The sequence below is a fragment of the Ranitomeya variabilis genome, chromosome 1, assembly GCF_051348905.1.
Source record: "Ranitomeya variabilis isolate aRanVar5 chromosome 1, aRanVar5.hap1, whole genome shotgun sequence".
Lineage (NCBI taxonomy): Eukaryota > Metazoa > Chordata > Amphibia > Anura > Dendrobatidae > Ranitomeya > Ranitomeya variabilis.
Genome location: NC_135232.1, coordinates 236,741,342 through 236,757,416, shown reverse-complemented (window position 1 = coordinate 236,757,416; position 16,075 = coordinate 236,741,342).

Here is a 16,075-nt window from a genome sequence, read left to right as displayed (position 1 = left end):
ATATGAATTGAAAGCCTATTATTTGCTGTACATCTATAGATAGAAGAAACAGAGCAGAAAACAATGAAAGAGTTATCTTATCTTATCTTAAGCCTGCTGATGACATATAGTCCCCATATATAATCAGTACACACATATCCAAGATAAATACTGGAGATAAACTAAATCTGATAAATTCTGTATTATATGCAGCTCCCACTATACATGAGTTTGGGTTGACTACCTGTGTAGCTCGAAGATATAAATCTAAACCGTGTTGTCAACACATATATGGATATAGTATACAAATGATATCAGACAAGAAACCAAATATATCGGCTTACTGGCAGAAATGCATGTATTCAAAGTATAACCGCTTGATGATAACAATTACCACCGTATACTCCAATATCCACACACTAAGACTAAATACACTTGTAAGTATCAAACCGCCTCAGTAACTCAAAAAATTAAACACACAATAGTGCAACATATTCCAATCTCCGTGCACTATACACTGTGTTCCAAATTATTATGCAAAAAATATTTCCTCATATTTTCTCTAAATTACCTATCTGAATTGCAGTCATTGTTATTTACCAGTCATCTACTATTCTAGTATAATTGCAATGTTTTGGAAAAAACTGCCTATGAAAACAGTATCTTTTTAAAAAAAATAAACACTCAAAATGCATGTTCCAAATTATTATGCACAGCAGAGTTTTCAACCTTTTTTTTTATTTTGAACAAAAAAATGGTCAATTGTGAAGTTATAAGTAGTGTTGAGCGATACCTTCCGATATCGGAAAGTATCGGTATCGGAAAGTATCGGCCGATACCGTCAAAGTATCGGATCTAATCCGATACCGATACCCGATCCCAATGCAAGTCAATGGGATGAAAATATCGGAATTAAAATAAACCCTTTCTTAACTTGTAGGTTCATTCTACATGAAGGAAAACAACTAAGAATAATGTAGGATGTATTGGGGGAGGTGGCGGAGACATTAAAGGCACAGAGGTTTAGCCCAATCTAATAGAATAGCAGGATTTTGTTTTGTTTTTTATGACGTTCGGCGTTAGAAAGATTTTGACTATGTTAATTTTTTTTTTTTTTTTGTCAGATATTGATGTTTCACTACTTCCACGCCCTTCACCTTCTTTTTTACTTCTCCCACACTTTCTTCTTCATTATCCTCATCATCAGCTTCTTTGACATCAACTTCTTCACCTTATTCATCTTCTTCTTCATCTTCTACCTATTATTTTTTTTGTTACATTGTTCATATTCTTTTTATTTTACTATTATCTTCTTCATATTCAACTTCTTCATCATATTCTTATTTGTGACAGGCATTCCCGTAGTTGTTATCTATAAAAGTTTGAAGATTACACCTTCCGTTCTGCCTGTCACAAAACAGTTACATTTGTCCGCGTTCAGTTTGGCCTGCAGCATCAGGCTTTATCCAGGGGCACCACGAGGAGGAACGGACTCACCCCATACACTGCTTAGTCTTCTTCTGCTTATAATTTAGATAATATCTTTTGCTCTGATATTTAGTCTTATGCCTAATGTTCTTCTGCTCTTTGTTCTGCAGCCTCTTGTTCTTCTGCTTCTCGGTCTTCCAGGTCGTCGTCGTCTCCAGGGTCGTCGTCTCCGGGGTCGTCGTCATCGGGGTGGTCTTCAGGGTCATCGTCTCCAGGGTCGTCGTCATCTCAGTGGTTGTCTTCTCTGGTGTCGTCGTCATCTTAGGGGTGGTCTTCCGGGTCGTCGTCTTTAGGGTCTTGAACTTGGAAATGTAGCAGAAGGTACAAGAAGGCTGAGAAAATGCCGAGAAACAGCTGATGGAACTGGAACTCGGATGGCTACCCGAAGGTCCAAGAGCCAATGGAACTACCGAGGACCAGCTGACGTTACTGGAACCCGGTTACTAAGCAGGATGTACCCGTGCCTGAAAGCACTACCAAGGACCACCTGACGTTGGTGGAACTCGGATACCCAGAGGGAGGCACCTAAGCCAAAGGCTCTGCCCGGAACCAGCTGACGGTACTGGAACCAGGATGGGGAGCAGAAGGTACAAGAGCAAAAGACACTGCCGAGAACCAGCTGACGGTACTGGAACCCGGATGGGTAGCCGAAGGTCCAAGAGCCAATGGAACTACCGAGGACTAGCTGACGTTACTGGAACCCGGTTACTAAGCAGGAGGTACCCGTGCTGAAAGCACTACCAAGGACCACCTGACGTTGGTGGAACTCGGATACCCAGAGGGAGACACCTAAGCCAAAGGCTCTGCCCGGAACCAGCTGACGGTACTGGAACCAGGATGGGGAGCAGAAGGTACAAGAGCAAAAGACACTGCCGAGAACCAGCTGACGGTACTGGAACCCGGATGGGTAGCCGAAGGTCCAAGAGCCAATGGAACTACCGAGGACCAGCTGACGTTACTGGAACCCGGTTACTAAGCAGGAGGTACCCGTGCCTGAAAGCACTACCAAGGACCACCTGACGTTGGTGGAACTCGGATACCCAGAGGGAGGCACCTAAGCCAAAGGCTCTGCCCGGAACCAGCTGACGGTGCTGGAACCAGGATGGGGACCTATTCAAGCTTGTCTTCCTAGAGCCCCAACTAGCGGTGTTGGAGCAAAGGGTCAGCAGGGGGAGCAGAGTGTAGGCCGAAGCCTGCACTGGAGGCGTTTGTAGGTCTGTTGTGTCTGCGTGGCTGTTGCAGGACACGTTGCCGGCTACACAGCAGGGGAACAGCTGGCAGTGCTGAACCCCACTGACACATTGGCTGGTGTTTTTCTCTGTGCAGCCAGCACTTCCGAACAGCAACTAGCGGTGTTGGAGCCCGGGCTCTGCAGGTGGAGCAGAGTGTAGGCCGAAGCCTAATTGAACCGATTTTAAAGGTAACCTTTAACCCCCCCTCTGGGGTTACAAACTACAAGAGCCACAGCTTGGGCAGCAGTAATGCTGCACAAGTCAAAGGTTGCTCTTTTAATTTTGCTCCTTGCACATGCAGAAAGAAACACGTATAACATTTAGGCCCTTAAGCAGTCAAACTGTTTTGGAGGCGTGAGTTCCCTTTGTAATGAGACGCAGCACAGCTGGCAAATATACCACCTTGGTGCTGGGCGCGGCCTCCTGAGCATCGCATTTTGCTGTACAGGAGTCTGCGTTGTTGCGTTATCCCTTGGCCATGCGCTGCCCGTCTTCTGACATCATTTCATGTCAGCTGGTGCGGTTCGCGATGCCCATGAATCCCAGCCCCGCAGTGTCTTTACAGTGTTTCACACTGCGGGGCTGGGATTCATGGCCTGGCCCAGTACATATGTTCACCTCTCGCTCGTGTCCTTACACCTGCTACAGACTGTGCGGCGTCAGCTGATCCCTTATCGCATGCCACGGCCTTGAAGCCGCACAGTCTGAAGAAGGCGGAAGGAGCTGAGTGACAGCCTGGCGAAGATATGCACTGCTCATGCCCGTCAATCACACCCTCACAGTCAAAATAAATAAGACACCGAGGGGCGTTGTGTCGGGCAGGGCGGCCGCAGAGGCGCAGCCAGCCAAACAATGATGTCAGAAGAAGGGCTGTTCTACCAAGGGGGTTGTTGCGTGTCATTACAAAGTAAAGTCACACCTCAGGGACGTTTTAATGGTCTCAGGGGACACATTGCAGACGTGTTCTGTTCCACGGGTGCAAGGAGAATAAGTTTATGAGCCACCTTGCACACATGCAGCATTACTGCTGTACAAGGTGGCTGTAAAACATACAAACACTTGGGGGAGGGGGGACAGGTTCCCTTCAATTTCAGTTCTTGTGTCTGCGTGGCTGTTGCAGGACACGTTGCCGGCTACACAGCAGGGGAACAGCTGGCGGTGCTGAACCCCACTGACACATTGGCTGGTGTTTTTCTCTGTGCAGCTAGCAGTACCGGGCCCCAACTGGCGGTGTTAGAGCCCAGGGTCAGCAGGAGGAGAGGGAGCAGAGTGTAGGCCGAAGCCTAGTTGAACCAATTTTAAAGGTAACCTTTAACCCCCCCTTAGGTGTTACAAACTAGAAGAGCCACGCCTTATGCAGCAGTAGTGCCGCACAAGTCAAAGGTTGCTCTTTTAATTTTGTTCCTTGCACAAGCTGAATGAAACACGTACAACATTTTGGCCCTTATACAGTCAATCTGTCTTGGAGGCGGGAGTTCCCTTTGTAATGAGACACAGCACAGCTGGCAAAAATACCAACGTGGTGCTTGGCGCGGCCTCCTGAGCATCGCATTTTGCTGTACAGGAGTCTGCGTTGTTGCGTTATCCCTTGGCCATGCGCTGCCCGTCTTCTGACATCAATTCATGTTGGCTGGTGCGGTTCGCGATGCCCATGAATCCCAGCCCCGCAGTGTCTTTACAATGTTTCACACTGCGGGGCTGGGATTCATGGCCTGGCGCAGTACATATGTTTGCCTCTCGCTCGTGTCCTTACACCTGCTACAAACTGTGCGGAGTCAGCTGATCCCTTATCGCATGCCATGGCCTTGAAGCCGCACAGTCTGAAGAAGGCGGAAGGAGCTGAGTGACAGCCTGGCGAAGATATGCACTGCTCATGCCCGTCAATCACACCCTCGCAGTCAAAATAAATAAGACACCGAGGGGCGTTGTGTCGGGCAGGGCGGCCGCAGAGGCGCAGCCAGCCAAACAATGATGTCAGAAGAAGGGCTGTGCTACCAAGGGGGTTGTTGCGTGTCATTACAAAGTAAAGTCACACCTCAGGGACGTTTTAATGGTCTCAGGGGACACATTGTAGACGTGTTCTGTTCCACGGGTGCAAGGAGAATAAGTTTATGAGCCACCTTGCACACATGCAGCATTACTGCTGTACAAGGTGGCTGTAAAACATACAAACACCTGGGGGAGGGGGGACAGGTTCCCTTCAATTTCAGTTCTTGTGTCTGCATGGCTGTTGCAGGACACGTTGCCGGCTACACAGCAGGGGAACAGCTGGCGGTGCTGAACCCCACTGACACATTGGCTGGTGTTTTTCTCTGTGCAGCTAGCAGTACCGGGCCCCAACTGGCGGTGTTAGAGCCCAGGGTCAGCAGGAGGAGAGGGAGCAGAGTGTAGGCCGAAGCCTGCACTGGCAGCAGCTTTGTGTCTGCGTGGCTGTTGCAGGACACGATGCCGGCTACACAGCAGGGGAACAGCTGGCAGTGCTGAACCCCACTGACAGAGTGGCGTGTGTTTTGCTCTGTGCAGCCAGCACTTCCGGACAGCAACTAGCGGTGTTGGAGCCCGGGCTCTGCAGGTGGAGCAGAGTGTAGGCCAAAGCCTAATTGAACCAATTTTAAAGGTAACCTTTAACCCCCCCTCAGGGGTTACAAACTACAAGAGCCACAGCTTGGGCAGCAGTAATGCGGCACAAGTCACAGGTTGCTCTTTTAATTTTGCTCCTTGCACACGCAGAAAGAAACACGTATAACATTTAGGCCCTTAAGCAGTCAAACTGTTTTGGAGGCGTGAGTTCCCTTTGTAATGAGATGCAGCACAGCTGTCAAAAATCCCACCTTGGTGCTGGGCGCGGCATCCTGAGCGTCATTTGCTGCACATGAGTCTGCGCTGTCGTGTTATCCCTTGGCCTTGCGCTGCTAGCGCTGCCCATCTTCTGACATCATTTAATGTTGGCCGGTGCGGTTCGCGATGACCATGAATCCCAGCCCCGCAGTGTCTTTACATTGTTAAAACACTGCAGGGCTGGGATTCATGGCCTGGCGCAGTACATATGTTCGCCTCTCACACTCGGGTCCTTACACCTGCTTCAGACTGTGCGGCGTCAGCTGATCCCTTGTCGCATGCCATGGCCATGAAGCCGCACAGTCTGAAGAAGGCCGAAGGAGATGAGTGACAGCCTGGCGAACATATGCACTGCTCATGCCCATCAATCACACCCTCGCAGTCAAAATAAATAAGACACCGAAGGGCGTTTTGTGGGCCAGGGCGGCCGCAGAGGCGCAGCCAGCCAAACAATGATGCCAGAAAACGGGCAGCGCTACCAAGGGGGTTGCAGCATGTCATTACAAAGGAAAGTCACACCTCAGGGACGGTTTAATGGTCACAGAGGACACATTTTAGACGTGTTCAGTTCCACGTGTGCAAGGAGAATAAGTTTCTGAGCCACCTTGCACACATGCAGCATTACTGCTCTACAAGGTGGCTGTGAAACATACAAACGTCTGGTGGAGGGGGGACAAGTTCCCTTCAATTTCAGTTCTTGTGTCTGCGTGGCTGTTGCAGAACACGATGCCAGCTACACAGCAGGGGAACAGCTGGCGGTGCTGAACCCCACTGACACATTGGCTGGTGTTTTTCTCTGTGCAGCTAGCACATCTGGGCCCCAACTGGTGGTGTTAGAGCCCAGGGTCAGCAGGAGGAGCAGAGGGAGCAGAGTGTAGGCCGAAGCCTGCACTGGCGGCAGCTTTGGGTCTGTTGTGTCTGCGTGGCTGTTGCAGGACACGTTGCCGGCTACACAGCAGGGGAACAGCTGGCGGTGCTGAACCCCACTGACACATTGGCTGGTGTTTTTCTCTGTGCAGCTAGCACTTCCGGGCGCCAACTGGCGGTGTTAGAGCCCAGGGTCAGCAGGAGGAGCAGAGTGTAGGCCGAAGCCTGCACTGGAGCAAGTTGAAAGGGAACCTTTAACCCCCCCCCCAGGCGTTTGTAGCTGAAAGAGCCATCGTGTACAGCAGTAATGCTGGAAAAGGTAAACTTAGCTCTTTTAATTATGGTCCTTGCACATGCTGAACCTAACACTTATGAAATGTGTCCCCTCACACCGTTAAACCGTCCGGTAGGTGGAACTTTCCTTTGTCATGTGACGCAGCACAGCCGTCATTCTTACCCCCTTGGCGCTGTGCGCCGCCTCCTCAGCGTTGTTTGAATCTGTCCCGGAGCCTGCGCTGTTAGGTTAGCCCTTGGCCATGCACATATTTTGCGCTGCCCGTCTTCTGACATCATTTGGTGTCAGGCTGGCTGCGCCTGTGCGGCCGCGCTGGCCGAGATCCCGCCTCGCAGTGTCGTCTAATGTAATCCCACCGCGGGCCTGGGATCCGTGGCCATGCGCAGTGCATATCCTCGCCTCTCACTCCCCTCCCTATGGCTTCTTCAGACTGTGCGGCGTCACGGCCGTGGCATGCTATTAGGGATCAGCTGACACCGCACAGTCTGAAGAAGCCGTAGGGAGATGAGTGAGAGGTGGAGGTTCAGATATGCACTGCGCATGTCCATGGATCTCAGACCCCCAGTGGGATTAAATCAGAAGACACTGCGAGACGGGATCTTGGCCAGCGCAGCCGCACAGGCGCAGCCAGCCTGACACCAAATGATGTCAGAAGATGGGCAGCGCAAAATGTGTGCATGGCCAAGGGCTAACCTAACAGCGCAAGCTCCGGGACAGATTCAAACAACGCTGAGGAGGCGGCGCACGGCGCCAAGGGGGTAAGAATGACGGCTGTGCTGCGTCACATGACAAAGGAAAGTTCCACCTACCGGACGGTTTAACGGTGTGAGGGGACACATTTCATAAGTGTTAGGTTCAGCATGTGCAAGGAGCACCACGAAAAGAGGCACTTTTTCCATTTGCATCATTACTGCTGCACAAGGTGGCTCTTTCAGTAACAAACGCCTTGGGGGGGGGACAGGTTCCCTTAAATTTAAGTTGTTGTGCCTGCGTGGCGGTCGCATGACACGTTGCCGTATACACAGCAGGGGAACAGCTGGCGGTGCTGACCCCACTAACACATTGGCGAGGTGTTTGGCTCTGTGCGGACAGCACTTCTGGACAACAACTAGCGGTGTTGGTGCCCAGGGACAGGAGGAGGAGGAGGTGGAGGAGATAGGAGGGATTGCCACACACACAGCAGGGGAGCAGCAGGCATTAATGAACCCCACTAACACATTGGCGAGGTGTTTGGCTCTGTGCGGACAGCACTTCTGGACAGCAAATAGCGGTGTTGGAGCCCAGGGACAGGAGGAGGAGGAGGTGGAGGAGATAGGAGGGATTGCCACACACACAGCAGGGGAGCAGCAGGCATTACTGAACCCCACTAACACATTGGCGAGGTGTTTGGCTCTGTGCGGACAGCACTTCTGGACAGCAAATAGCGGTGTTGGAGCCCAGGGACAGGAGGACGAGGAGGTGGAGGAGATAGGAGGGATTGCCACACACACAGCAGGGGAGCAGCAGGCATTACTGAACCCCACTAACACATTGGCGAGGTGTTTGGCTCTGTGCGGACAGCACTTCTGGACAGCAACTAGCGGTGTTGGAGCCCAGGGACAGGAGGAGGAGGAGGTGGAGGAGATAGGAGGGATTGCCACACACACAGCTGGGGAACAGCTGACGTTACTGAACCCCAATAACAGAGGAGCGCCTGTTGACTGCGTACAGCACTACCAGGCAACAACTAGCGGTGTTGGAGGCTGAAGCCTGATTGGAGAAAGTCGAAAGGGAACCTTTAACCCCCCCCCAAGGCGTTTGTAGCTGAAAGAGCCAGCTTGTGCAGCACAAAAGATGCAAAAGGAAAAGGTGGCTCTTTTCATTATGCTCCTTGCAAACACAGAACTAAACACTTATAAAATGTGTCCCCTGAAACCGTGAGACCGTCCCGGAGGTGGGACTTTCCTTCGTAATATGACGCAGCACAGCTGTCATTCCTACCCCCTTGGCGCCGTGCCCCGGCTCCTCAGCGTTGTTTGATTCCGTCCCGGAGCCTGCACTGTTATGTTATCCCTTGGCCAGGCACACTTAGCGCTGCCCATCTTCTGACATCATTTGGTGTCAGGCTGGCTGCGCCTGTGCGGCCGCGCTGGCCGAGAGCCCGCCTCGCAGTGTCGTCTAATGTAATCCCACCGCGGGCCTGGGATCCGTGGCCATGCGCAGTGCATATCCTCGCCTCTCACTCCCCTCCCTACGGCTTCTTCAGACTGTGCGGCCTCACGGCCGTGGCATGCTATTAGGGATCAGCTGACGGCGCACAGTCTGAAGAAGGCGTAGGGAGATGAGTGAGAGGCGGAGGTTCAGATATGCACTGCGCATGTCCATGGATCTCAGGCCCCCAGTGGGATTAAATCAGAAGACAATGCGAGGCGGGCTCTCGGCCAGCGCGGCCGCACAGGTGCAGCCAGCCTGACACCAAATGATGTCAGAAGATGGGCAGCGCTAAGTGTGCCTGGCCAAGGGATAACATAACAGTGCAGGCTCCGTGACGGAATCAAACAACGCTGAGGAGCCGGGGCACGGTGCCAAGGGGGTAGGAATGACAGCTGTGCTGCGTCATATTACGAAGGAAAGTCCCACCTCCGGGACGGTTTTACGGTATCAGTGGACACATTTTATAAGTGTTAAGTTCTGCGTGTGCAAGGAGCTAAACAAAAATAGCTACCTTTTCCTTGTGCAGCATTACTGCTGCACAAGGTGGCTCTTTTAGTAACAAACGCCTTGGGGGGGGGGACAGGTTCCCTTACATTTCAGTTGTTGTGTCAGCGTGGCGGTCGCAGGACACATTGCCGGCTACACAGCTGATGTTACTGAAACCCAATAACACTGGGTCGTATGTTTTGACTGTGCAGACGGCACTTCTGAGCCTCAACTGGCGGTGTTGGAGCCCAGGAATTTAAGTTCAGGTGGTAGAAAGATGAACACAACAGGAGACCTGGATAACGTAGACAGTCACCTAATTATTTAATCAGGAAGAGGAGTGGCAAATTCGTGCGAGATCCAGGCCATGTTCATTTTCAGGAAAGTAAGCCGGTCAACGTTATTGGAGGATAGTCGCATGCGACGGTCAGTTAGTACACCACCTGCAGCACTAAAGACGCGTTCCGATAATACACTAGCCGCAGGGCAAGCCAGCACCTCTAATGCATACTGGCTTAGCTCTGGCCATGTATCCAGCTTTGAGACCCAAAACTTGAAAGGTGAAGAGCCGTCTGGGAGTACAACAAGAGGGCAAGACATGTAGTCTGTCACCATCTGACGGAACCGTTGCCTCCTGCTGACTGGAGCCGTCTGTGATGGTGTAGACTTTTGTGGTGGGCACAGAAAACTGTGCCACAGTTGGGCCATACTGGTCTTGCCTTGGGCAGAGGCACTGCTTCTGCTCCCTCTTTGTGCAGAGCCTCCACCACTGCCTGGATGCACTGAGCTGCTTTGTAATGCACTAGCAGCACTTCTCTCACTTGGAATGGAGAAGATGATGGAATTCATCAGTGTGTCTTGGTACTCCCGCATTTTTCGTTGTCCCGGTAGCGAGGATCGAGGAGGGTGAACACCCAATAATCAGACATGTTGAGAATGTGGGCGATGCGGTGGTCGTTTCTCAGGCACTGCAGCATGTAATCCACCATGTGCTGCAGACTGCCAACTGCCCAAGAAACGCTGTCCCCTGCTGGAGGCGTGATCTCTGCCCGCTCGTCATCACCCCACCCTCGCTGTACACACTGAGTACTGGACAATTGTGTAACTCCCTCCTCTGGATGGATGTCTTCCTCCTCCATTGACTCCTCCTCATCCTCCTCACAAACTGTCCCCTGCCTACGCATTTGTGAGGAACCACGTGGCGCTGACTGTCCAGAAGATGATGGAAATGGTGAATCCTCATCCTCGACCTCTTCCACAACATCATCCCTTAGCGCTTGCAGTGATTTTTCAAGCAGGCAGATAAGGGGGACAGTCATGCTGACTAGTGCATCATCTGCACTCGCCATCCGCGTGGAATAATCGAAGGGACGCAAAACCTGGCAGACGTCATTCATAGTGGCCCACTCTGTGGTTGTGAAGTCTGAACGGCGCGGAGTGCGACTTCTTTGCGCCTGATGCAGCTGGTACTCCATTACAGCTTGCTGCTGCTCACACAACCGCTCCAACATATGTAACGTGGAATTCCACCTGGTAGGTAGGTCACATATGATGCGATGTTCCGGCAGGTGGTGTCGGCACTGCAGAGCCGCAATGCGCGCTTTTGCCGTGCTGGAACACCGCAAGTGAGCACACTCTAGGCGGACCTTGTGCAGCAGTGCATCAAGATCCGGATAGTCCCTCAAAAAACTCTGCATGACCAAATTGAGCACATGTGCCAGACATGGGATGTGAGTGAGGTTGCCGAGGCCCAGAGCTGCCACCAGATTTCGGCCATTATCACACACTACCATGCCTGGCTGGAGATTCGCTGGCACAAACCACACATCGCTCTCCTGCTTGATGGCATTCCAGAGCTCCTGCGCTGTGTGGCTTCGATTCCCCAAATAAATTAATTTCAAGACGGCCTGTTGACATTTGGCCACGGCTGTGCTCATGTCGGTCGTAACAGGTAAACGTTCATCACAGGTCCATGTGGAGGTGGACTGTGACGGCTCCTGCAGCGATGATTCTGAGGAACTGGTGTAAGAGGAGGAGTCAATGCGTACAGAATGGATTCCTGCAATCCTTGGAGTGGGCAGGACACGTCCTGCGCCACTCGCACGATCTGTACCCGGCTCAACGACATTAACCCAATGGGCAGTGAGGGAAAGGTATCGCCCCTGTCCATGTTGACTGGTCCACGCATCGGTGGTGAGGTGGACCTTGCTACTGACGGCGTTCAGTAGCACGTGTTTTATGTGTCTCTCCACATGCTTGTGCAGGGCAGGGACGGCTTGCCTGCTGAAGTAAAAGCGGCTGGGCACATTGTACTGTGGGACTGCCAATGACATCAAGTCACGGAAGCTGTCAGTCTCCACCAGCCTGAATGACAGCATTTCCAGTGACAGAAGTTTGGCAATGCCTGCAGTCAGAGCCTGTGCTCGTGGGTGGTTTGACGAGAAAGGCCGCCTTTTCTCCCATGCCTGTACTACCGATGGCTGTACACTGGGCTGGGAGTGTGTGGATGACTGGGAAAGTGGTGCTGCGGGTATAATTACAGCGGGTCTCTGGACAACAGGGCCAGGGTTCTTCCATGGCGATCCTGGGAGGAAGCTGAACCAGCTGCGTGTGAGCTGGAGGAAGAGGCAACACGAGCTGAAGAGGTGGGAGCTGCCGCTCTTGGTTGGCCTAGCTCTTCAGTGTGTTTTTCTACCTCCGCCGCGTGCCTGGTGCGCACATGTTTCCACATGTTGGAGGTATTGAGGTTGCTGACATTTTGACCTCTTTTGACTTTGTGATGACACACCTTGCATTTGACATAGCAAATGTCATCTGCAACTGTGTCAAAAAAGGACCAGGCACTGCAAGTCTTGGGAGCGCCCTTTTTGGCTTTTGGAAGAGACATGCTCCTAACGGGTGTAAAAGCAGAGGCAGCAGGATCCGCAGTCTTCCCCCTCCCTCTCCCTCTTTGGGCCGTACGGGGAATCTCTTCCTCAGAGCTGCTCCCACCACCTTCCTGTCCCTCACGCCAAGATGGGTCAAGGACCTCATCATCTACACTACCCTCTGCCCCCAACTGCTCCTCCTGGGTAGTCTCAGCAGCAGAGCACGCACCAGAAAGTGGCACCTGAGTGTCATCAGCGGATGCGTCCTGCGATGTGGTGACCGGAGGCACTGGCCCACCCGCCTCTTCAGAGGAAGACAGAAAAAGTGGTTGGGCATCACTGCACCCTGCCTCTTCTTCCATTTCTCCAATGCTGCTTGGCTGGCCCCCTGTTTCCAAGCCAAGAGATTCAGAGAACAGAAGTAGAGACAGCTCCTGTCCTGGGATCTCTGTCTGCCTGGGCAATTTGGCAGGTGGTGAAGAGACAGATGGCTGCTCTCCAGTGCTCTGTGTCTGAGAGGATGTGGCACTAATTGAAGTTGATGCATTAGCTGCCATCCATCCGACAACGGCTTCAATTTGTTCTTCACGCAGCAGCGGTGTATGGCGCTCTGCGACAAAGCTGCGCATGAAGGACTGTTCCCTGGTGAAAGTGGGTGCTGATGAGTCACCGGTGCCCGCAGGAGGCACAGAATCCCCACGTCCTCTCCCTGCTCCGCGCCCACGCCCACGTGCCTTACTCACTGCCTTCTTCATCTTGGTTGACTGATAAAGATAAGCAGAAAAGTACTAACGGCTTTGTGTGCTTATTCCTGAAGAACTCCTAACAGGTATAAGAAACACTAATTTTCTAAAGTGTGGACTAGACTTTAATATGAGCTAATGTGGCCTACACAAATGTAAAGTGGTGTCACTGGTGTGTTTGGTGAACTTTATTATTTATTTATTTTTTGGGGGCTGAACTGACAACAGAGAGAGCTGCAGTCACACGGAGACCGTGCAGACAGCCGTAAACGGCGCTGCAAGGCCCAAAAACCCTCCTCTACGTTATCCTATATAGTGTTTTTCCACAAGTTAGCTGGAGACAGGTGGAAAGACACTAATAGGAATTTTTTGAAAAAATGTGCAGCAGCCTGCACTACTTAAAACAAAAGGAAAATTGTTTTTACGGTATGACGCAGTGAAGAACCCTGAGCTGGAGACAACCAGGCTATGGCGGCTCACAGACTTCAGGGCGAGCTGCAGTCACACGGAGACCGTGCAGACAGCCGTAAACGGCGCTGCAAGGCCCAAAAACCCTCCTCTACGTTATCCTATGTAGTGTTTTTCCACAAGTTAGCTGGAGACGGGTGGAAAGACACTAATAGGATTTTTTTGAAAAAATGAGCAGCAGACTACACTACTTGAAAAAAAAAAAAAAAAAGAACAGTATGAGGCAATGAACCACCCTCCCTGAACTGAATACAACCAGCTATGGATGGCTTATGGCTGCACTCAGACTAGAGAGTGGGCTGCACTCACACACACACACACACACACACAGACCTTGCAGATCGCTGTGAAAACAGCGCTACAAGGCAAAAGCAAGGTGATTAGTAGGTGAACACAGCGGTTGCTAAATTAGCCTTGGAAAAGCACAAAGAAGCAAATCGCTATCTCTAAACTGGCCCTCAGTCAGCAAACAGCGTCCTGTCACTAACTGAATTCACAGCAGAGTGAGCGCAAAATGGCGCCAGCGACTTTTAAACTGCATCATGACATCATTTCAGCAGCCAATCACAGCCTTGCCAGTAATTTCATGCCCTCCATGCTGAACAGGATGTGCCCACACTTGGAATCATTCTCATTGGCTGATTTCGTACAAATTTGTGCAGTTTGAATCCTGGGAACTTCCGATTCCGGTATCCGATACGCGGCAAGTATCGGATCTCGGTATCGGAATTCCGATACCGCTAAGTATCGGCCGATACCCGATACTTGCGGTATCGGAATGCTCAACACTAGTTATAAGCATTATCAGCTTATTACAAAATGAAATCAAACAGTTTTCAAGTGAAAACTTTATTCTAGGTGATGTTACATTTGCACGTAGGACCCCTTGTTCAAAAGAAGCTTCTGAACTCTCTCGTCCATTGAATTTGTCAGTTTTTGGATGGTTTCTGCTTCAATTGTTTTGCATGTGGACAGAATACCCTCCCAGAGCTGTTGCTTAGATGTGAACTGCCTCCCGCCATCATAGACACTCCTTTTGATGATGCTCCAGAGGTTCTCAATGGGGTTGAGGTCAGGGGAAGATGGTGGCCACACCATAAGTTTGTCCTCTTTTATGCCCATAGCAGCCAGAGATGCAGATGTGTTTTTTGCAGCATGAGACGGTGCATTATCATGCATGAAAATGATCTTGCTGTGGAAAGCACGGTTCTTCCTCTTGAACCACGGCAGGAAGTGTTGTTTTAGAAACTCCACATAGATTATGGAGTTCATCTTTACCCTTTCAGGGATCATAAAGGGGCTGACAATCTCTCTCCCCATGATTCCAGCCCAAAACATTACTCCACCTCCTCCTTGTTGGTGCCTTAGCCGTGTTTTCATGGGGTGTCCATCCTCCACTCCATCCATCTGGACCATTGAGCATTGCACGGCACTCATCGGTGAACAAAACAGTTTGGAAGTCAGTCTTCATGTATCGTTTGGCCCAATGGAGCCGTTTCTGCTTGTTGCAGTGGATAGAGGTGGTCGACAGGATGGCTTACGCACAGCTGCAAACCTCTGAAGGACCCTGCATCTTGTTGTTCTGGGGACGTTGGAGGCACCAGCAGCTTCAAAAACTTGTCTGCTGCTATGACAAGGCATTTTTGCAGCTGCTCTTTTAGCCGTACGCAATTGCCTGTTGGAAAGAGTCCTCAATTTTTCCTTATCAGCACGCACACGTGTGTGCTGGGAATCCGCTACATACTTCTTGATTGTGCGATGATCACGATGAAGTGTCTTGGCAATGTTGATTGTAGTCATGCCTTGACCTAAATACTCCATAATTTGTTGCTTCTCAGCAGCCGACACATCCTTTTTCTTTCCCATTTTGGCAAAAAATGTAGGCTGCTTAATAATGTGGAACAGCCTTCTTAAGTCGTCTTGCCTTTATTTGGACACACCTGCCAAACTAATTTGCACAGGTATCTGCAATTGCTTTCAGTGATATAAAGAGCCCTGACACACATCACCATCAATGAGTTTAAATGACAAACAAAAAAATTCTAACCTTATCACTCCTAAACTCTATGTGCATAATAATTTGGAACACAGTGTAATTGTGCGATAAACTCCAATGTCTATGCACACTGCATACTGCAGTAGTGCAAAAAACACACACTCAACGCATTTCCCCTCCACTGAGGTTCATCAGGAGTAAATAGATAAATCATAGCCAACGATACTTAGCTTTGTTGCAATACTTATGGAGCAGGCTTTGTGGCCAGACTCTCAGAGACAATCCTCCCTTACTTGTTATGCATGGTGTTACTACCCCACCCTTGTTGCTTATATATTTGTACCAATTACATAACCGACTTCACCTGATGATGAAAGCCGTCCACGTCCGTGTCATGCTTAAATTCCGTCATTGCGCCGAGATATAGCTCGTATGCGCATGACCGGAAGTAGAAGCTTCACTGTGGTCTTGAAACACAATGTTGAAGCTATGCGCATAACCGGATATTCCCATGCTTCCTACTATTGCGCATGTCCAGGAGCACCGAAGAAATATTCCCCTGGAAAAAATGTATGTGCTAAAGTGGATCCGGGAATGAATGCTGGAGCCTCGCGCATCTTATG